This window comes from Bombus vancouverensis, chromosome 10 (genome assembly GCF_051014615.1).
Source record: "Bombus vancouverensis nearcticus chromosome 10, iyBomVanc1_principal, whole genome shotgun sequence".
In the NCBI taxonomy this organism is placed as follows: domain Eukaryota; kingdom Metazoa; phylum Arthropoda; class Insecta; order Hymenoptera; family Apidae; genus Bombus; species Bombus vancouverensis.
In genome coordinates, this window is record NC_134920.1 from 10,155,169 (window position 1) to 10,178,133 (window position 22,965).

General features: G+C 43.3%; 1 protein-coding gene across 11 annotated transcripts in view; it reads right to left on the bottom strand.

Moving 5' to 3' along the window:
• LOC117157092 (uncharacterized) overlaps positions 1-22,965 on the bottom strand; it is a 218,699-nt gene that overhangs the window by 122,970 nt on the left and 72,764 nt on the right. The window lies entirely within an intron of this gene.

Sequence of the window (22,965 nt, forward strand, 5' to 3'; positions counted from 1 at the left end):
ATATTGTAGTATGGTGGACAAACGGCCTAAGAAATATCGGGTGAACCATAAACAATGTTGCGAGAAAGCCTAAGTGCCGACAGGTCAAAAGGGTCTGGAAACTTGAATGGACCGAGCGGCTCGTCGATGTGTCGTTGGTCCTTCGGCCGAATAGTTTGGCAGAAAAAAGGTCCAGGTGACCATGACAGGTGAAGACCCCGTAAAGAGACGTTGACTGTTCTCAGACTGGAGAATCACTTAGTTATAGCTCGCAAAGGGTATAACCTAACAAACACGAAGATGGTACCCCGCTGGGGTACCATCCACATGTTATATTATTATACCACTAAGCTATAATATTTTACCAAATGTCCTACTGGACAAATTGTAAAATTTAAATAAATAAATAAAAAAAGAAAAAAACTTGGTTATAGCACATTACTGTATTTAGTTCACGTTAAATAACCATCGTTTCCTGTTTAATCCATCGTACATAGATCTATCGATAAATACAAAAATCCTACAATACGTTAAAGGTTAACGACAGCTGAAAATCCGATGTTCGATATCGATGCAACGATAGCAGGGATGGTGTGAACCGTTACACGCGAATCACCAGTGAATCGATCACACGTCCGTTGCCAATCACGGCGATCTTTCACAGGGGTTCGTGATTTCTCGCCATCGCTTCTGATCGCTACAGAACGTAACTGTTCTTTGTTTCTTTTTCTCTTGCGCATCGCGTAACCTGTATATTTTATATCGACCATATCAAATGAATATTTAAAGGAATTCAAATGAATATTCAAATGAATATTTGAATGGATATTTTGGAAGAAAGATTTCAAAATCGTCACTTTACTCTTTAAAATACCGATGTGAGATAAAGGAAAGAAAATTGAATCACCTCGTGCCTTCGTCTTGAAAAACCTTCCTCCAAAACCGATACGACTAATCACAATGATTTACAATGCAACATTAAGAATCCAATACTATCCTAAACTGTGGAAACTAGCACAGATCATAATGTTACCTAAAGCAGGCAAAGACCCACACCAAACAGCATTTACAGACTGTATTTTCGACCGATCGCGAGGAGAGACGTCAACGGGAGTCGTAAATTCCCGTTACGATTATAATAACCGACACCACGAGTTGATCGATCCCCTGATTTCCGTTGAGACAATAGGGTTGATTCAGTTTGTATAACACTGTGTTTCACAGAATTATAAATTATATATTTTTTCCACTTAAGTTACACCGTTGCTTATAATATATATCGTCGACAATGAGTTAGAGTATAGAGACGCGATACACTGGCACAATATGCGTTGAGGATAGAGCAAGGCTCTTAGAGTTCTGTTATAGTTGATTAACCCGTTACTGACATGTTGACTTTTCCAGCGGTGTAGAAGAAGTCGTTGAATTGACCCGCCTGATGTCGTAGGAGAAGTAAGGTACAGTGACGATGCTGTGTCGTAGGAAAGCTAGCGATGGGCGTGTCTAGCGCACGGGACCATCGGATTCGTTCATCACATTTTTGGTCAGGAAAGTGAGGGCAGTATACATTGCTTCTGATTGGATAAACGTAGGTTGGTGGACTAGGAAGGGTCTTAGCCGCCCTCGATAGAAAGTTGCTAGTGGGAAGCATCGTACGTGAGAAAAACTAACTTTCCCTTGTCAAGCCGTAGTAGACAATAGTCTATAGAAAAGAATTTGGAAAAAAGATATTTGTTGGGCCTGAAGGGCCTTAGCTAGCAAATTACTGGGATTTATGATGGATCCTTGAGACTATTGAGGGTACGCAGCAGGGATAAGCGGACATTTGGTTTCCGTCTGGCTGGTTCCGCGGTGTAATCCAACTGAACGGCGCCGCATAGCGCAAACAAAGCAAGTCAGGTATCTAGGAATACATTTAGACACACACCTTACATAGAAGCATGGAATCAGTAATAAACAGAATACGTGAAAAAAAGAAGCAGATGTACTGGTTAACCAATAGAAAATCTAAATTAAGCATAATGAATAAACTAAATATATACAAAACAATAATCAAACCAATCTGGACATAGGGAGTCCCGCTATGGACTCCCATAATGAGTCCCATAATCCAATGAGTCACATAAATCAAATAGAAACAGAGCAAGCAAAAATTTTAAGGACATTAGTTAACGCCCCATGGTACGTCAGAAATGAAGACTTACGAAAAGATTTAAAAATCCCAACAGTCAAAGAGGAAATCGCTAGATATGCAAAACAGTATAAAGAAAGACTCGTAACACACCCAAACCAGCTGGTTGCTGAAACGAATAAAACCATAATAGAAAGAAGACTGAAGAAGAAGCATCCCGCAGACCTCACAATGGAAATAAAATAAACAACTTGGAAGATGGAACCCCGCTGGGGATAACCATTCACATGTTATATTTGTCAGGTTTGTCGGGTTGGCGCTGGTTCTTAGGGCGCGTTGCGTTTCTTCATTAGGACAAGCCATTGTACTTGTTCAAAGAGGTTTCTATTTACAGTGATATGTACAAGTGTTGATTTAACAGGGTTTAACAATTAAACGTGATTATGAGACACTCTCAAAGACAATGTTCTTAGGTTCAAACGAATCCACGGTCAACGGGATAACTCTTTCTTCAATTGGATATGTTTTGATACTGAAAATGACGTTAGCTGTGACGCACGGTATCTTTCAGACTGTCTGACTGACGTTGTGTGTAAACTCTCCAAGGTGATCACAAGAATAAAAGACTGACACGATCACACTTATCAATTTCGTATTGATCGGGGTTATCAACAAAATTCTAGGCGCCGTTACTCGCGTAGAGCCGTCATTGCTCCTGCCTCGGAGCTTGTTTGTTAATACAGCGTGTGCTCCTCGATATTGGTACTTCTACTGTTAAGTAAAACGTTCATCCCGTGACCGTGGCTGCGTTCGGTGACCAGTTGTGTCACCTCGAACCCAAGCCCACTGTTATAATACTATAATGAACAGCTATAACAAACAGTTTAGACCAAAGTTTTGGGAATCTTCCCAAAATTCCAAAAGAAAGGCCCGTTATCCCTACGTCTCCGACATATTATTATACCACTAAGCTACAATATTTTACCAAATGTCCTACTGGACAAATTGTAAAATTTAAATAAATAAATAAAAAAAAGAGAAAACCTCGAGCTTTCGATATCGAGGAAAGAAGAATTTCCGCTATACGAAGAGAACGCAGCGTAATTGTAAATTAACGCGCGGATATTTTTACGCCAACTATATGGAGGCGTTCGAGATAAATCGGTCGAGATAAAAGAAAGGTCGTGTCTACCTTCGTTCACGACCGTGATCGTGATTTAACGATCATCGTGATAAATCTAAATTGTACGATATCACGCGGTACAACGATATGGCGATCGATAGACAAAATGGAAATTAGGAAACAAAGCTAAGCGGCTCTACGGACGATCGCAATTTCTCTTCCTATCTCGCGATGCAAAATCGCGAAAGGCTGTAAACACGTACGATATCCGCGTCTGTATCGGTTTCGAACTTTCAACGTTAACGACGCGCGTTTCGTACGCGCGAACGTAATCGAAATAAACTTGCAAAATCAAGTATCACGGAGAGCTAAAAGCGTGGCGCTTTATTCGCCGTTAAATAGCATTGGAATAGCGCGTCGAGGAATCTGCTTGCTCTCGGTAACTCAATTGTTCGCTTTTAATTTCAACACTCTGCTCACCGCCCACGCGCCGCTGCAACGCAACGAGTTACGACATCGGAGTCGCCGTAAATTCTTCGATCGCGAAATGAATCGAACGATACGTGCAGACTATTCGGTCGGAAAATGCTCTCTCTGCTCTACGGGCAACGTCTCGATCTTTTCCATCTTTCCTCGATGCTGCCCTCGAGGTTTGTATAGGTACCTTCGGACAACCTCGAAGAGTTACGACGTTAGATCTGTGTCTTAAGCGCATTTTTTTTTTATTTTTCAATACAGGGTGAACGGTGAATTTGAATTTTTAAATAAGAAAAGGCTGCAGTTTTCAGGGAGTGTCAAATCGGAAACGAGCAAGTCAAATGGAATCTTTGGATCGGACGATGCTGCAAGTTGGGGTAGGGAATTTGTAGTTTAAATTTGTTCGATTCAGTCTGCGGCTGATTAAATTTTCGTTGTTTCCCTTGGATTTTTTCCCCGGCCGTATTTCGTACTTGCGCAATCAATTTTCAAGAATAATCGTTAAGTATATTGAAAGGAACGAATAAAAAAGGGAAGAAGGTTTTTCTTAATTCGATTAACCAACGCTCGAATCTCATAACCATCGACTAAAAGGAGGAAGAACTCATCCCTTGCATAGTTTCGTATTTAACCGAACAACCCTTACAAATGTGTATAACACGCTGAAAACACTAGGAAAGCGGGCAAAGGGAACAGCAAACGAAGGAACCTATAAAACGAAACAACAAAAACCTCAAAGTAAACCTGACCAGAGGACCACGCCAAAGAGGTGTCAGAACTCACTTCCCCATAAAAAAGGGGTGAAAAGACGGAAAGGAAAAAAAGCAAACATAGAGAACCGAAAGGACCACAGAGAGAACAGTACTTTAAAAATGATCACTGCGCGCTAAAAACATTAAAAAAGAACAAGCTAAAAGGATACTGAACCAGCAAACTTGTAAAACAACAGGAAACTCGAAGCAGAACTCACTGTCTCGTACTGAAAAAAAAAAGAAAGAAATGGAGGAGAGGAAAGTAAAAGAACTGCAAAAATCACAGAGAGAACAGTGCTTTTTTAAGAACAGTAGAAGAAACCTTACCAGGTCCGGTCAAACGGTTACAAAATTTAATTTAAAATTGCACCTTCGCTCTTCATATAAATTCCCATATTATCTGATCAATCGATTTCTCAATTTTTGTCGATAGAAGAACCTGCGTAATGTTGTACGAGCGACGGAGACAACAACGAACGTACAACTTTCAATTAAATCTTGAAACCGATCGTTCGTCCTGGTAAGGCCAGTGTTAGATCAAAGAACCTATTAAAATGGTACAACAATGGGAAGTTGGAAGCGAACCAGGCCAACAGACTACGCGAAAGAGGCGTCGGAGACTCGCTGTCCCATAAAAGAAAAAGGAAAACGATAAAAAAAGAAAAGAAAAGGAATGGAAAGAAAGCAAACGGAGACCTGCAGGAACCAACAGGGAGAATAGAAAACCGAAGCAGCAGAACGTGGTTCCCTTGCCTTGCCTTGCCTTCTCTTCCTTTCGAAAGGGAAGTAGTTCTCGAACTGCCGATGGGGGTGACATTTAACCATCCACGCACAACGTGACCATCGTTCGGCGTACGTGCAACGTCTAACGGGTCTTTCAGAAGTTCTGTAGGGTGCGCGCACCCTGCATTATCAAGGGGTTGGTTCTTTCAGTTCACCTCCCGCTTCTTCCGAATCTTCGCAACCCTTCTCGTTTCGTTCCGTCCTCCCTTTCACCACCATCCCCTGCCTCTCCCTTCTATTGCCCCCTCCCCTCCCCCGCTTTTTCGCCTCCCCGATATTCGTGCCTCGCCACGCTATTGCCGAGGCCTTCGCGTCGTTCTTGCCGTCGCTAAAAACTTTGATACCTTTTTAGCTGTGGATGGCCGGCTGGTATTGTTTCGTAGCCGGGGAAAGGGAGCGAATCGCCGGTTAAAGAGGGTCGAGATAAGCCAAAGGGGGTGGAAAACGAGCGCCGCGACGGCGCACCGCCACCGATAAGAGCAATCCTGAGGGCGCGTTCACACCGAACTTAGGCTTAGTCACGGAAAGGTAACGCGACGGGGGACCGGTAAATTTCGCCGCTACGATAGCGATCCGACCGCCGGATGGCAATAAGAATTCCGCCCGTTATCCGCCCGTCTATAGAGGGGATAGAGGATAGGGGGTGCGATGTGGTTAACAGGGGGTAAGTTACAAGCGGCCGTCTGCACATGGCTGGAATACCTTAGATCGGGGTGGAACGAACGCGAAAGAGCGATTCTCTTCGTTAGATTCTCGTACGTTCGGGTATCGTGGCGCGCCTCGTTCGGCTTTCGCAGCCTGGGCCCCACCATATTTTTCCAGTTTTATTGTCCTATAATTGTACAGCAGATAATAGGCGATAGGCGAGCTAAGGATCGTAACGCGCGGTCCGAAAGATGTTCGAACGCTCGGTTGCTTTCCGCAGCGGAGGATTTCCAACGATTTCGTTCTTTCGTAATTTTCATGGTCACGGTCACCAGCCGAACTGGCTGGCAGCGGAAGCGATCAACACATCAAGCATAGAAAGAAGACTAAAGAGGAAACACCCAACGGATCTCACGAAGGATATAACCTAATAAACACGAAGATGATACCCCGCTGGGGGTAGCCAGCCACATGATAATCAAACAGCCAAAAAATTCTACCAAATGTCCAAATCGGACAAATTGTGAATGTAAACAACTAAATAAAAAAAAAAAAAACTTTGCGGCGGAATATGGTGACAAGGTGAGATTGGCTTTAGCGAACCAAGTCTAAGGAGGACATTTGTTCCCCGCGTTAAATGTTGTCACGAGTACTTCGCCGTACTTTGAATATTTCACTTATTTCTCCATATGTGCGTTTTCCCGTCTTTAAATTTCTCACGAACACACGCATGGTCGGTCTGGTAACAATATCGGTGTTCATTTTAGTCGGATATTTCTTCAGCGAATGTTTTCCGCATCGAGCACGAAAAGAGTATGAAATGTCCTGGAAATATTACTTTAAATTCATCGAGAAGACGATAGAAGTTGTAACAGGTACGGAGGAAATTTTACTGGGCGTTCTTCTTACTCGGATATTTTGTGTAATGTAAAACTCGATCTAATATCTCGTTCTTGTTTTAAGAAAGTGGATAAAAAAATTAGACTATGGCCAGGGTAATTTCAATGAGACGACTCGGGGGATACATGCACCATAGGAGACAAAGAACCGACGATAGGAGAAACGATAGAACGAGCGAACGCCTACTCGATAAACATCGATACCTCGCAGGAGACAAATATGCTTCCCTATCTTCCCTCCGATCGTCGCGAATCGCAATTCTCGAGACGCCAGGGACTCTTAGATTATTCGCAAGCTCGGCCACCCCTGCTCGTGATAGAAATTTCCCGAAAAAAAATGTACGAATGGCAATAGACGAAAGAATAAAAAATAAATATACGACGAAGTGTGTTTAGCGTAATAACAGATTGGGGGAAAAAGACGCGTAGATATTCAGTAGAAACGGAACAACAAGGATAGAAGTGGACGAATACGAAGAATTATACGTTTCGATGATAAATCTCGAGATCTTTCGGAGAAGTTTTACGAGGACAATGGAGAGCGATTACTCGGTCGATCATCCTCGATAAGTTCAGAAACGTATAAATTCCGAGAGATCGATCGAAGAAATTCGGGGATGAAACTTTCCAACTGATGCGAATTTTCTCCGACGATATAAATTAGAACTTTCTTCGGGCTCTGATAACATCCAAAATTCCATTCCTTTCTTATAATCTCGATTCTACGGTTCTTCGACGTTTTACTATTCAAGTGGATTAAGCTCGCGTAGTTAGACCATGTCCTCACGCCACGGACGAATCTTCAGCGATAAACTTTTCTCTTTTCTTGCAAAATCCTCCAAACGTTCGGCTTGAAAAACTGATTACGCGATCTAGTACAGACTTTAATTCTCAGAATCTTTTCGGGTCTTTTCAAAGTCACTGAAATAAAAAAAAAAAGATTTGGGCGTAGTCGCGTACGATTCAAAATTAAGCAAATTCCAGAATTAATTTGCCCATGAAATTTAATTGACAATAACCATCAGGTTTCGATATATCGCGAATTAACAAAATTTCAGAACGAAATTAACGTTCTTCTATTAAAAGAAAAATCTTTTGGGATCTTTTAAAAGTCACTGAAACAAAAAAAAAGATTTGGGCGTACGATTCAAGATTAAGTACATTCCAAAATCAATTTGCCCATGAAATTTAATTAACAACAACCATCAGGTTTCGATATATCGCGAATTAACAAAATTTCAGAACGAAATTAACGTTCTTCTATTAAAAGAAAAATCTTTTCGGATCTTTTAAAAGTCACTGAAATAAATAAAAAAAAAAAAGATTTGGGCGTAGTCGCGAACAATTTAGAAATTTAATCAACAGTAACCATCAAGTTTCGATATATCACGAAATTATCGTTCTTCTATTAAAAGAAAAATCTTTTGGGGTCTTTTAAAAGTCACTGAAATAAAAAAAAAGATTTGGGTGTAGTCGCGAACAATTCAGATATTTAATCAACAGTAACCATCAAGTTTCGATATATCACGAAATTATCGTTCTTCTATTAAAAAGAACAAAATTCGTTCTGCTGTCTGGAACAAAAATTCGTATCGAAAAAAGAGAAGAAAAAAGAGAGGAAAGAGAAAAAAATTAGACGCTTCAACGAATTCCGAGCAACACCTCGTTATTCTTCTGCCTCGCTTACTCGCTCCAAGTGCACATAAGCAATTCCTCGCCTCTAAGTGATTCTGGTATCTCGTAGATCGGATTCTGCGAACGAAAAGGGGGCGGTGCTGATTCGAAACGAACGCCACTTTCGGTTATCTCCTCGAGGCTCTAGACGCTCTAGACGCTGCTCGAATTACCGATATTATTAACGACCAGTCGTCCATGATAATGTCTCGGGGCTATTTTAACCCTGGCCTTGGCCAATTACATTCTTTTCTTCCTTACGACTGCGGCTTAAGCCTTTCCATCACCGTTTCGCATCCAACCCATCCGGATATCTATATTTTACGACCATTTTTTTCCCCCGTTTGCTTATCCACGCGTCGTTCCATCGTATTCTATCAACGCGTCATTGCATCAACGATAAAAAAAAAAAATCTATTCGCTGCAATTTCACATAATAACGTGTCATAGGTAATAACCTCGAGGTGATAAGATTTATTTATTGTAATTACGTTTACCGCTTGCGTTAAATTAGTAACGCGTTCTACGGGCTAGCTTAACATTCCATCGAGGGTAAAAGACTTATTTATGGTAATTCCGTGCGCGTTACGCGGTAATATTGAATTAATAGCGCGTCGTAAATAATCTTAAGGCGAAAATTAACCTTCGTAGGATTTAATCAATTCTTTAACGAACGATCATATTTCTCCGACGACGGACGTAAATCGTGAAACTCCTATCTTAATAATCGGTAAACACTAAAAAAACCAACGCGATAACTGGTTTAACGCGCAACAAAATGGTACAAAACGTGGAAACCCTAGCATCAACCTAGACTACCTGGAAAATTCCAACGTTCGTAATTCCTTTTCCAAAGATACCCAGGGTGCAACCACGCGAAGTGTCGATACGAATTTGCAAAATAAAATGTACGCGGTGTGATCGTTCGCATATGGCGTATCCGAGCGTGCAGGGCACAAAGTGACGAGGACCGATTGAACGAGAAAGTAGAAAGACCAGTGGACGGGGGAAACAGGCTGAAACACAGGGACGGGGCCCAGAGAGGAACGCGCAAAGCAGCCAGCGAAGCAACGGAAAGGGAACCGTGCGCGTATCCGCGCGACAGATGGGAAAAGAGGAGGCAGCAAGAAACACGGCAAAGGGAAGAGGAGACGAGCTACGAGACAGACGGATAAAGATGGTCGTTGAAACGGAGACAAAGAGGTGGGACAGAGAGAATCACGAGGAATAGGAATGAAACGAGCGGACAGAGAGGCCCGCGGCGTCAGATAGATGCCTAGATGGAGGTCCAAGAACACAGAGAAACTTGCAGCGAACAAAGTGGGTAGTCGCGCTGATAGAGAAAGATAGCGCGCGCGCGCGTATATCGCGAGACGCGAAACTTTCCCAACAAATGGCAGTTTTCGTGCGTCTTTTTGAAGCGCGACACGTTGAATTTAAGTTGCACGAGAAACATCTCCCGCCGCTGGGGTTTATTAATCTCCTGCCGTTATATTTCATCGATATTGCGTTTTTTCGTGTCCTTCTTTTTTATTTTTCCCTCGCGCGGTTTATCATCTCGCGTAAGGACTACTGGATTCTGCGGAGACGTAACGCGGACGTGTTGTATCGGTCAGGACAATTTACAACTGGAGCCGAATTGAACGATAAATAGCGTTGGAATCGAACGTATGGAAGACGAGCTGCAGCATTTTCCCCTTCGGATGGAGATACGAAAAGAATGATTCGAACAGGGGATCGCGGAACGATGAAGTCTTTCGAGCGAGGCAGAATTTATCGCAACGATAATTGGATCATAATAGATAGCGCGCTGTCCGATTCGACGATTACTGAAATTTATGTTCCCCCATTTATAACATATATCAGTTTAAGCAGATGGCGTCGACGAATGATCGTGCTAGGGGTGACAAAATGATCGATGCGATAATAAGAGAGCCGTGATGTCATCGAATGTACCGTTTTTTCAAGTAATACGATCGCCATTGAATTTTCTCTTGTTTGTTAGTAAAAAGAAGGTACACCTAATATAGTCAAACGAAAGAAATTGCCTCTTTTCTCTTCCGAAAAAGAGACGAGAAACCGGTATATTTTCGTATTTTCGCGGTATAAATTACCAACGAGAAAGAAGAATACAAATTAACGATATTGTCGGATCGAATGAACGCGAGTAGATAAGGTACAAGGTTGGAGAAGAAAAATCGATTCGGCCACCACTTTTGCACGACCTGGTAGCCAAAGTGAGTAAGTAAATACGTGCCTCGTATAAGTCAGCGCCGAGACTCATATGGAAAAAGCACAAGGGCAACACACTCGTACACGCTCGTAGAAAGACAGAGAACATAGAAGAGTGGCGATATTGCGGGAGAAAGAGAAAAAGAAGAAAGAGATCGTAGATGATATCGAGGCAGGCAGCAGAAATACAAACACAGAGGTTGCATTGTAGTCGGTGGGCATTGTCTGCGGCCGTGCAGCGCGCAGACCCACGCGCCCCCTGCAGTCTCTTCTTAAAACAAAGCTTCTTTCTAGCAGGCCTGCCAACAGGGGAACGCACAATTACATACATGGCCGCCTACTACTCCACACTTTATCTTAAGAAGCTTTAATTAACGGGGTCTCTCCGCGGTTGAAAGCGAGCACGCGTGACCGACCAAGGGCCTGACCCACCCCCACACCGCCGCCAATAACGAAAGCCGAGCTAAGCCACGTTGTGCTCAGAGTTCGATGGCATTTTCCTCGATACACAACTGCGTATGCAACCGTTTCCAGCGAAAGCTATAAGCTGGCACGGTTTTAATGGAAAAGACGGTTCCACCGTGTACAGGGTGTGTACAGGGTGATCCGTAACTGGTGGCAGAATTTTGGCTCAACCGAACGGTCGTCTTATCACGGGTCGTCCGATTCGTCTTTTCGGCGACTACGACGCAGCATGAAAGAAAATATAGGCAGTGGAAAATAGCTCAGAAAATATAAGATACCAGAAAACAGATAAGTTGGTGAAATTTGCAGAATTTTGATGAAAACCCCCACGTGCTACGTATCTGCATCGAAGCAAACGCTTTCAAACCTGGCACGGCAATAGCGTAGAGTAACTTAGCTCTGTGAATGATCGCCAGGTTCTAGTCGATCCGCTTTATCCACGCCATTCCGCCCCCCAATACGTCAGATTTCGTTACGCGGCCAACGCAACGAACGACTTCCGCGTCAACGGTTCCGCCTTTCGATCCTCTTTTCTCGCTCGGATCGAGAATCGACTGCAATTATTCGACACGCTGACGTTCAGCCAACCCCTTGGTCGGATTAACGCGAACCGCCGACACCCTCTCGTTCGTTACCCGCCGCTTTCCAACGATTCTTACGCTCCCGTTCCGTAATTATTCCAACGACGGGGTCTGATGCTTCTTTTTTTCGCCTCTTTTTTTATTACGGTACCGCGAGTGTTATTTGGTCTAGGGATTTTCGGACCGTGGGGTGGGTAAGAGCTCTGGTGCTCTTGTGGCGTCTGCAAATTTTGTTAATTGCTTTGTTTCTCTTTCTTTTTTCTTTCTTTTTTTTTTAAATGTTCTCCGCGGTCCGAGTAGTTTCGTTTCTTTCGAGTAGCAACGGAATTACTTTTTCTTGCAACTTGCAGGCAATCGTTAGAGCAGTGAAAGATGGTTGGCATGATCTTCCGCTAACATCGTATGGAATTTCGAACGCGATAGATTACCAACAGGTCTGTGGAATTTGAATATTCTTCTTCGATTTAGGAGCTCGGAAACGGCAACCATCCCGATCAAATTTGTCCATCTTCTAAATAGCCGGAAACTGAACTCGACGCGGTGAAGTCGACCTTATAACAGACGATGTATACTTTCGCGGATCTGGGAATGAAAATTTACCGCCGCTCTATAAAACGCTTTGCCTTGGTATCCGCAACTTCGTGATTTAATTAGATACTTAATCAGCTCTTCCAGTATAACAGTACAAGCCCGTACAATACGATGAATATTTCGTTTCAAAAAATTGAAACGTATCGGACACATATTTTTGTTTTCTTCATAGAGAAAACAGAAAAAAAGGAAAAAAGAACAAACATGGTAAAAAGACGTAAGTGTCGATACACCAGATAGAGCCTTTCTCGTGCTCCGCTGATGCAGAATTAATTTTAAGTAACTGGGAAGACGGCAAGTCGCGAGCACGTTACCAGGGACACGCTAAATACACTAAACTAGAAGCGATTTAATCAACATACCTAACGTAATTCGGTATAACTACAATTTACTTACTAATGATCACACAGCTTTAAGCCGGGTTAAACGCCATGAAAACGTATCACCGCGTAATTCAGCAGTCGCAGCGGCATCAAGCTTTGAACAAGCCACTGCTATTTTCGGCGCCGTGGTAGTATGATTTACGGAGCGCATCCTACGCTAGACCGTATCAAAGGGTCCAACTGTAGAGCGTGTAACTCGATAACAGTCGGCGAATCGCGATAACCTTATCACGGATACCGCTGTGCGGCGTAACTCTGTCGGTAACAGTGCGCGATCCGTATCGATTCACCTCGATCGTAACGCCGTTACGTTTCACAAGTGCGTTACGCGTACGCGTTTAAGGCGCGTTTTGGGGCAAACGAACAAGAACAGAGCAAGTAGGCTCGTTCGTACCGAGACAGCTTTTTCGCGATCTTCCGTGACGAGTCCGCGATACGAGCAAGTTGGCGGTGATCAGATCGAGCATTTAAAACGTTCATCTTCGTTCGGATTTTTGACAAGGACGTTTGAAGAAATTTTAATTGAAATTTAAATTAAATTTAGAGCGCATGGGTGTTCGATTTCCGATTCGTCGCCAAACAGCGGAACAACGCTCGTCCGTGGGATCCTCGGACGATCGATGTACAGACTGTTCACACGAGAAGAGTACGTTATATAAACGTAAATAGAGTGGCAAACGTTATTAGAAAAATACCAAAACTATAAGTTACAGATGGCTAAATTCTAAATAAAAATGTGAGACGGAATAGGTCGTGATAGGTACTGTTGGTGTATAAGATTTTTGTCTTCGTTCGGGTTGGAGGATTTTCTTTCAATCGTCCGGACCACTCTCTTCTTCTCATCTAGGAATTGTGAAAAACGTGACTATGTGTGAACCTGTGGTTTGCAACGTTCGTAATCAACTATGCTAACCACAGCACTGCCGTCGTCCGGGGTAGAAACCGTTGGAAAGTTTGCTGTCGAGTGCCGCTACAAATGGAACGCCCTGTACGTACATCGTTAATATTCCACAGTATATTCCATAATATTCCATCATTATTTTATTGACGACGTGGCACTGGCGTTATAAATGTCGCAGATGAAAGGACATGGGGCCTTTCTTTTGGAATTTTTGGCAAGATCCCCGATACTTTAGTCCAGACTTTTCATTATAGCTGCACTTAAACAATAAAATTTAGAAATAGTTGTTTATGATTCAATTCGATTATGTGTGCCCGAGATTTATGACAATGGACTTGGGCTCGAAGCGACACAACGGGTCGCTAAACGCAACCACGGTCACGGGATGGACGTTTTCACCTAACAGAGGTATGGAGTAATTGTATAGCTCTCCTTAAAAATATAGTCGAACCGAGGGGTGCAGAGAGGCGCGGAGAAGAGCATGTAAGTGCAGTTCCACTTGGACTGTGGAGTCAGCCGAGTTCTACTTGTACCGTGGACAAGTAAGTCGAGTTACGCTCGAATTGTGGACCAGTAAGTTCGGTTCGACTTAGACTTTGGAAGAAAACGCATTTGCTATCCCGTCGACCGTGGATTCGTTATTGAACCTAAGATCATCGTCATTAGCATCTCGAGTATCTAATCGCCACGGTTACTTGTCAAACTCTGTAATAATCATATTTGTACCAGTAAATATCTTCTCTATTGCGTAACAACTATGTCTAATTCAAATGAAGATTCGTTACACGCCCCTAACCCCAATAAGAACTCGGTCGAGAGCTCCTCTACACATTGATTTTAGTAAAGCGACGAAGAAAGGAGGATTCGGTCGCTCGGTCTAAACGCACCTTTACACGTACACAACCGGAGCATCTGTCACAAACAAGGTTCCTAGCGTGAATCATCCGGTCGTGTACGTGAGTGCATGGCGTGGATCGGTAAAAGGTATACCCGGAAACAGGTGTTGGCCAGTGACGCTGCACCTACCAAAGACTCGGCAGCACGACGACGTCAGGTTCTGGCTCGTAGCGCTGTGATTTCGCGTTTGTTACGCCGTAAATATTTTATAGACGGATAGTTAAGAGTAAGCTAAATGTTCGTATAAAGCAGATCTCCTAAATTACGATAAACAGTGCACATATACGCGTTGTACGTAGACATAGAGACGCTCGTATAATAAACTTCTGTCGTGCTGTGTCATCGTGTGAAATACGTTCCTATAGGAAATGCACACGGCTTCATATTATTAACGACACGAAACGTTCGTAACCGTCGTCCGAAAAGATTTCGTTTTCGCGTAAACGAAAGGTGAATTACGGTGGATAAAAGCGACAACGAAACAGTAGAATCGAACAGCTGCCGCGTATTTACTTCCGCGATAAGCTTATTTCGTCTCATATACGCACGTACACGTTGACGCGTGTTTTCCACGGGAAAATGGACACGTTAGATCGGTTCGTGAAATACGACGAGGTCTTTAGCGTTGTTTCGCGATAGAAACGAAGATCGGACGATTTGGTAGCTGCGTTTGCGAGCCGAAACAAAGAGGAAAAGAGGACCGGGCCGACAACCGTCGTTATGCAGAAGATTGTACGTTATTAACGTGTGTCGTGCCGACTGACAGACGCGAGGGATTTTAACGAGTTCCGGCGATTGTTCCCGCTCGATAGAAGGAACGAAAACACGACGTAGCTCGAAAGGGCCTCCTGGTCCGATTGTTACCGCACCCGAACATTTTTATCACCGTGTTTGTTCGCCTTGAGTCGTGTATCGTGGAGCCGCGACATGTTTCGTACGAAATAAACTAAATATCTTGTTTCTGCGGGCTGCGAGATGGAAGCTCGATGCTTGCAATTGCGTATGGCTAGCGGTCATCGCACGGATTACGATATTTCCAAGTTGGAATCTCGACTTCCAAGTAGAAATTGATGGAAGAAATGAAAATACATTAGATACTGCACGTAGTGTACCTTCTGTTTGTTACACGATACGAGGAACAGTCTCAATCGGTTTGTAAGCGTATGATACGAGAGCTGACATTTAAATCGCCTGGTCGTACGTTTTATCGCACATGAGACATTGAAATATCGTTAGCAAGAGATAACTGTACTTTGTCAGGTGATAGCAATTTTACAACGAGGAGAATCGCGCTTCTTCGATCATCCATATCGTCTATTGGAAATCATCGATCGACGTAAATTAATTAGGCGAACGAAACGCATACGCGGTAGTATATTTATCTTAATACCATATTCGCGTTAAATAACACATCGATAATTGTACCTTCGTGTAAACGTCTAATAACATCCGCAGACTACAAATCCTCCGATATATTCTGTCACTTGAAAACTCGAAACACGTACGTAGTATACCTGCATCCGATCGATCGATCATAAAACGTATCAAGCGTATCGACCACGTTGAATACCTCGTCGACAATTATACTTGCTTTTTAACAACTGCCAACATCCAGCTCACGAATCACGCAGCGATTCGTTTTATCGCTCAACGTCAATTACGAGCGCAATGAAAATCATATTTCTTCGTTCGTCGCTATCGCGACCTTATTCGGGGCCAGCCTTAACGATCCAGATCCACGGCAGACATCGTACTACCTTTTTCGCGTGGTCTACATAATCTTTAATCGTTGCATCGCATTCGCCAAGCCGCGCGTCCATTTGTCATCGTTTCCACGTGTGCTGACGTTCAGGGGCAAAATTGGAAGGTTACGAGTCGCGTTCCCAGATCGAATCGATTTCGCAGGAATCAACCGGGTTCCCCCTTTCGCGGTACGCAGAGAGAAAAAAGAAGTGGGGGACGATATAAACGACAAATGAAAAAAGGCAGGAACGTAAGGTGAAACGGGTCGTAAATAAATCGGCAGCGTTATTCACGGTTCGCTCGTTACTCTCTCTCTCTCTCTCTCTCTGTCCCTCCGGCCTCAATTCTCGCACGCGGACCCTTTTTATTTTATTCCAGCGAGTGTCGCGTCGCGATTGAGTCAGCGGCCGCCTCCAGAAAATAACAAATCCAAACAGATTCAATTTGCTGCACAATTCCGCCGGTCTATCGTCGCTTTCCTTCTTCTACCGACGATCGAGTAGAAACGCTCGAAAATTCGATTCTCGTGCAACACTTTTCCTCTATGGATTTATCGAAGCGATTTGTAAATCATCTGGATGCTATTTCTCCGCTTCTTTTACCGCGTGTCGGCTAGTTGCCGTTTTAAAGCTGGCTTTTTGAGTGGAGATGTTAATCCCTCGCGTTTACTATCAAACTTTCTGCAAACTAAGTGCATTTCTTGACCGCGAGGTGGAAATTAACAATAGAACTACCACACCAGTCAAATTCACTGCTTTTACAATTTTATTTTAAAATTCCTACCTCGTGTTATATTTTTGTTCCGCAATGATGTAATGACTTTCGCAACGATAACTAAAAGAATAATATAACGAATTTTATTTTGTTTTTTATGTATTCAAACTGAAAATAATTTCGTATCGAGGCTGCTTAACCAATACCAGTGAAAATCACTGGTACTCGTCAAAGTGTAAAAGGGTCCTGCAATCTGTTTATCAAAGACCAGTTAACCAGTTTCCTCGTTTTCTACAACTTGCCACACGTTTTTCAAATTTTTACCGCGTAACGTTCGACACGACGATATCAGTTATCAGGAAAATTGCGGATCGATCGCTGGATCGCTAGATGCTAACGCTAGAAATACCACAGCAGTCAAAACGACTAGTTCTACAATCTTATAAACGTGTCGACCCTCGTTTAGGGATCCCAGATGGATTAATAATACGAAAAATCTACTACATAACGTGGAATTGCTTCTGTAAGAAAGTGATAAATCGATAAATATAAAAATATTCTATTATTAGGTATTTTTTAAAGACCAGTCATTTTCACTGGTCTTGGTAGAAATAACTTCGTGTTAACTATCGATAGTTCTAGTGTTAAACGAACACGCGCGTATGCATTTCGTACGAGCAGATTACAAATTTTCCATGTGAACACGTTCTGATACGTTCTAACGTGTGCATTATGTTTTCAATCGATGAAACGTATTAGCCCCATAAGGTGCACATTTGCCGTGGAATTTAATGGTAAACGCGGTAGTAATTCAGTGAACGATAGCTTGAAATTCAGCTTCTGTCGAGTGTGTCAGGCGAAGAACGTGTTCGTCGAAATGCAATGTCCACGAAACGTGGACATAAATTGCAACGTGCGATTAGAACACGATGGAATCCCGAAAAACCATAGATACGTCTCGTTCAACCTTGTTCAATTTCTGACTATCACTTTATTAAACTAAAAAAACTCAAAAGCAATTCCATATTCACAGTGTTTCAGGATACAACCACTATGTATCTTTAGATCCTACGTCACACCGCAGACGATGGAAATAAATGTTTTCGCGATACAATTGCAGTGAAATTAACGAACAAGAGTTATCGTTATTATTTCGAAACACACCACTGTACGCGTACGCTTTCGTCCACGAATGAATACGTAAATCTTTCATCCGCACTCGTTGAACTCGCAGCCGATACAAAAACACGCTGCTCCCGTTAAGAAATAAAAAGAAGGAAACAGGGCAACGGTTCTTAACTTGTCCGCGGATCGCCAGAGTTCTCGCACCAAGTGCTCGCGCGCGCGACTTATTATCGTATTACTCGAATAAAACCTATGTTTTTCCACGTACGTTTGTTCATTTACAACGAATCTCTTGCCTACGAAACGGCTCTCGAGCCAAGCAGTCGAACGTGCGCACATTTTGGCGCGTCTCGATTCTGCGTCGAGTCTTCTCGGCAAGTCCGCGACGAGAAAAAATTATTTAAAGGGACTGCATGGTAAACGAAAGGTTAAGAACCGTTGAAACGCGAGCGAAAGAAATTGAAAGACAAGAGGTAAAAGCTCGTTTAACCGACGCGGAGGAAACGTGGAAAATCGTTTCGCGACGACGACTCCGTGTCGACTCGTCGTCCAAGAAAGGTCGAACGTGACGAAACAACGGCCCCTTAACACGCGGCTCGCTTCCGCAGTAGCTTCACGTACGGCACCGAAGACGCACACTTGACACGGTCGACGAATTCACACGTGATAACGTTTACGGAATACAAAGCTGATGGAACGAGAGGAGGTACGACAAGACATCGTTCGAACAGAACCAACGAATCACTCGAGAGAGATTATGGCCTCGAGAGATTGGCCTTTCTTCGAGCGAAAAACCACCTTCGATTTGATCCTGCTCTTTGTACGCTTGGCGAAAGATTTTCGGTAGGACAGGCGCTCCCCTCGAGAATGGTCCGATTTCGTTAAATCGATCGCTGGCTTTCGAAGGAAATTTCAGATACACAAAGAGTACGGTTACGCTAAGTACAAACGCGCGTCCTTATTCCTCCATGCAAAGAACATTCTTATTTTCGTCAATTTTCCGAAGAAAACGTTACCATTCGAATCGTCTATCTATGGTCCTTACGCTGTTTCTTTTGTTTCGTTGCTGGAATTTCCTCCAGTCTTTCTTTTCTTTCCAGTTCATTGTTGAAATTCCCCATCTTGCAGCATCCTGGCACTGGTTTCTGCTTCGTTGCTGAAATTCCTTCCTGTAACATTTCTCCCGCCTCAGACACTCTTGCGCGATTTTGGAATCACTGGTATTCTTCCTTGGTCAATTCCGTAATATTTCTTTTCGTTTCTGCAATTTCCTCCTTTCCCGCGAACCTTACTTTTCGTTCAATTAATGGAAGCCTTTATCTTATCACCGATCTTCCTCTCAATTACCGCTTATCTTATCTCTTTCTCCTTCCATCGCTGCAATTCCTCCAACATGTCTATCGCTGAAATTGCGTGCAAGATCGCTCGCGATACTTTTCGCCTTGTCTCTGGAATTTTCCTTTCTACAAATCCTCTTTTACGTTAAATCGATCGCATTCCTCTTGCCTCGCCTCGCAATACAGTCCTACCTCCAATTTCATTTTAATAAATATTCTCTCTTTAATAATTGACCGCTCGTTTCTGTCCGCCACTCTCTACACACGGCGCATTTCCAACCTTTCTCTCTTAAATATTCGCGAGAGAAGAGACGAGAAACCCGACTTCTCCAAACAAAGTAGTAGCCTGGGAGGCGAGCGAGGTTCGTGCGACGAATTCCGGATACACGCGCTTCACGGTAGCTCGCTGAAAGAGACACACGCGTATACCTGCGTGTCTCTGAAAACCTATCAGAACAGCCATCTAATATTTGCGCCGATACGCGAACACGCGCGTATCCACATAAAAAAGAATCCTATTTGCCGACCCGCTCGGACGACTTTCTTTTCTCCTCGCCGGTCGTCGACTCTCGGCCGAGAAGAAAAGGGAAAAACTTGTAAGTGGATTACAAGGGTGGGTAGGTGGAAGGGGCGCTTCCAATGGAAGTTCGTACGGCGATTTTTTCCGCGCTGGTATCCGTAGAGAGGCACAGGCGGCCGTCGTACGCCGGCTCGAATAAATTTCATCGGCTGGATATTGAAAATTTCCACGCCAACTCCCGCCATAAGGAAGCCGATGTTCTACGTGCTGCAAAAACGAAAATCCCGCGGACAGAGCGAACGCATGGAGCTTGGTCATTCTCGGCGATTCTTTGACTTTCAAATTTTTCTTCGTCCTTGCCCTCTTCTCCCTTTGGCGCGTAATTTGGAAATTTTTCAGTGAGACACAGTAACAGGGGAATGGCGCCAGATCCCAGTCTATTCGTATCACGAGAAGTTTCGTTTCTGTTTTTCCTTTTCTTCTTCTTTTCGCATCTTTTGCTCCGATATAGACATTAAAGGCATATTTTTCGAATATAGCTGCTATTTCGAGTAAATTTTACCCATCGAACGTAACTTCTCGTACTCGTATCGATCTTTTCGTCGAATTTACGGCGACTTTAGCCGATCTTTGGCAATATTCGGGTTAAAGTACCATCGGCTTGCATGGAAATTTCCTTTCGTTTTTTCTAGCGACATGAATTCATCCGAGTTCGAACAATGACCATTAACCTCGATCTAATTGGTGCAACGCGTTATCGTCGATTAGCCAACAGTCGACTGTACAGCGTAAGGCAAACGGTTTCCGAAGTACCTGTTTTTACGCGAGTTGAAACATGCTTGGCCAAGACAACGCAAGACTGCGCGCGACAAAAATTCCCGCAACTTGAATCTTCTGCCCCATCTATCGTATTCTCAAACTTTCAGACTTTCCAGTCGTGAAACTTGCGAACGCTCAAACTTTCAGACTTTCCAGTTCCGAAGCTTCCGAACGCTCAAACTTTTAGACTTTCCAGTTACGAACGCCCAAACTTTCAGACTTTCCAGTTGCAAAACTTGCGAGCGCTCAAACTTTCAGACTTTCCAGTTCCGAACGCTCAAACTTTTAGACTTTCCAGTTACGAACGCCCAAACTTTCAGACTTTCCAGTTGCAAAACTTGCGAACGCTCAAACTTTCAGACTTTCCAGTTCCGAAGCTTCCGAACGCTCAAACTTTTAGACTTTCCAGTTACGACCGCCCAAACTTTCAGACTTTCCAGTTGCAAAACTTGCGAACGCTCAAACTTTCGGACTTTTCAGTCGCGAAACTTGCGAACGCTCAAACTTACAGACTTTCCAGTTGCAAAACTTGCGAACGCTCACAATTTCAGATTTTCCAGTCGCGAAACTTGCGAACGCTCAAACTTTCGGACTTTCCAGTTCCGAAGCTTCCGAACGCTCAAACTTTTAGACTTTCCAGTTACGACCGCCCAAACTTTCAGACTTTCCAGTTGCAAAACTTGCGAACGCTCAAACTTTCGGACTTTTCAGTCGCGAAACTTGCGAACGCTCAAACTTTCAGACTTTCCAGTTCCGAAGCTTCCAAACGCTCAAACTTACAGACTTTCCAGTTCCGAAGCTTCCGAGCGCTCAAAGTTTCAGACTGTCTGTAGTTGCCAAAATTCGGAACGTTCAAACTTTCACACCTTTTAACTTTCAAATTCGAGTTCTCAAACTCTGGATTCTCCAAACTTTCGTATTATCAAGTTTGACCAGATTCTGTCGCCATCTTCACACAAAAAGTACATCAATCCGACGATTCTCTGGTTTTTCCTGACCCACCATACTATGGATACGTTCTAACGCTGAACTTGTCGAAAATTCCCGCGCCACAAAAATTCCCGCAACTTGATGCCGATGATCTTTGGAAGACCGCGACCACGACTTGGAACGTTTTCTTTTCTCGAAAGACTAAGTAATTGTACGCCGATGGAATGACAAAGTCGGCGCAAACATCGGACAAGATCATCGCGGAAAGGAATGTGGCGCGTACATCGATCGGAAACAATACGCGCAAAGCAGAAAACGCGTTCCTCGGTTTCACCGCAAAAGCGTGACCAACTTTCCGTTCGATCGCGTCGCGCTACAAATTCTTCGTCCTAATTATACGGTATGATATATTGGGTTGGCAACTAAGTAATTACAGATTTTGTCATTAAGTGCTAATACAACAGGATGTACGAAAATATTAGGTTGTCCGAAAAGTGTCTTTCTTTTACAGACCCGTCCTTTACAACGACGCGTCTTTATACAAACACGAATCCTAATCTGTCGAACGTTGTGATCTGCAGTTTGATAGAACAAAATGGATCATCCGCAATTCGACAAAATAATATAAAACGAAAAATGTTGTGCATCGATTATTTCCTTCTAAAACGAAAGAAACTTTCCGGGCGACCTAATATAATAAATACAAGAACGATGAATAAAGTTCGCGCGGACCTGTGCACTACCCGACCTCGTCTCCGAGTTTACAGCTACATTTGTGTTTCAACGATCCGCAACCGCTTAGCTCGATAGAAGCTTCTTGCAAAATTTTCCGATCTTTCGAAAACACCAGGTGTGCGTCGAATAACACGGGCCGAGGGTAGCCATCTCGAGAAACTTTTGCCAAGGCGAGCGATTGCGGATTATCGAGACACAAAAATAACTATAAATTCGAAAGAAAGTGGAACAGAAAGACGCGTTTCTATGAACCTTCTTTCGTCGTTTCTGTGCCTCGTGCTCGCTCCTGAAGCGGATTCTGAACAGCTTACGATATCTCGTATCTCGTAATACGCATATAACGATAACGTCGTATCAAATGATATCTAATCGTTGCTCGATATTATCCAGTTGGCTCAACATCTTCCATCACGAACATTACAAGCTTGAGAAGTATTTAAGCGAAACTAAGCGAACTGCTTGTTATTCCAGAGATGGCGTTGGCTCGGCTAATCTTTTCATTAGCGTAAAGTTAATTACATTGCAAGGC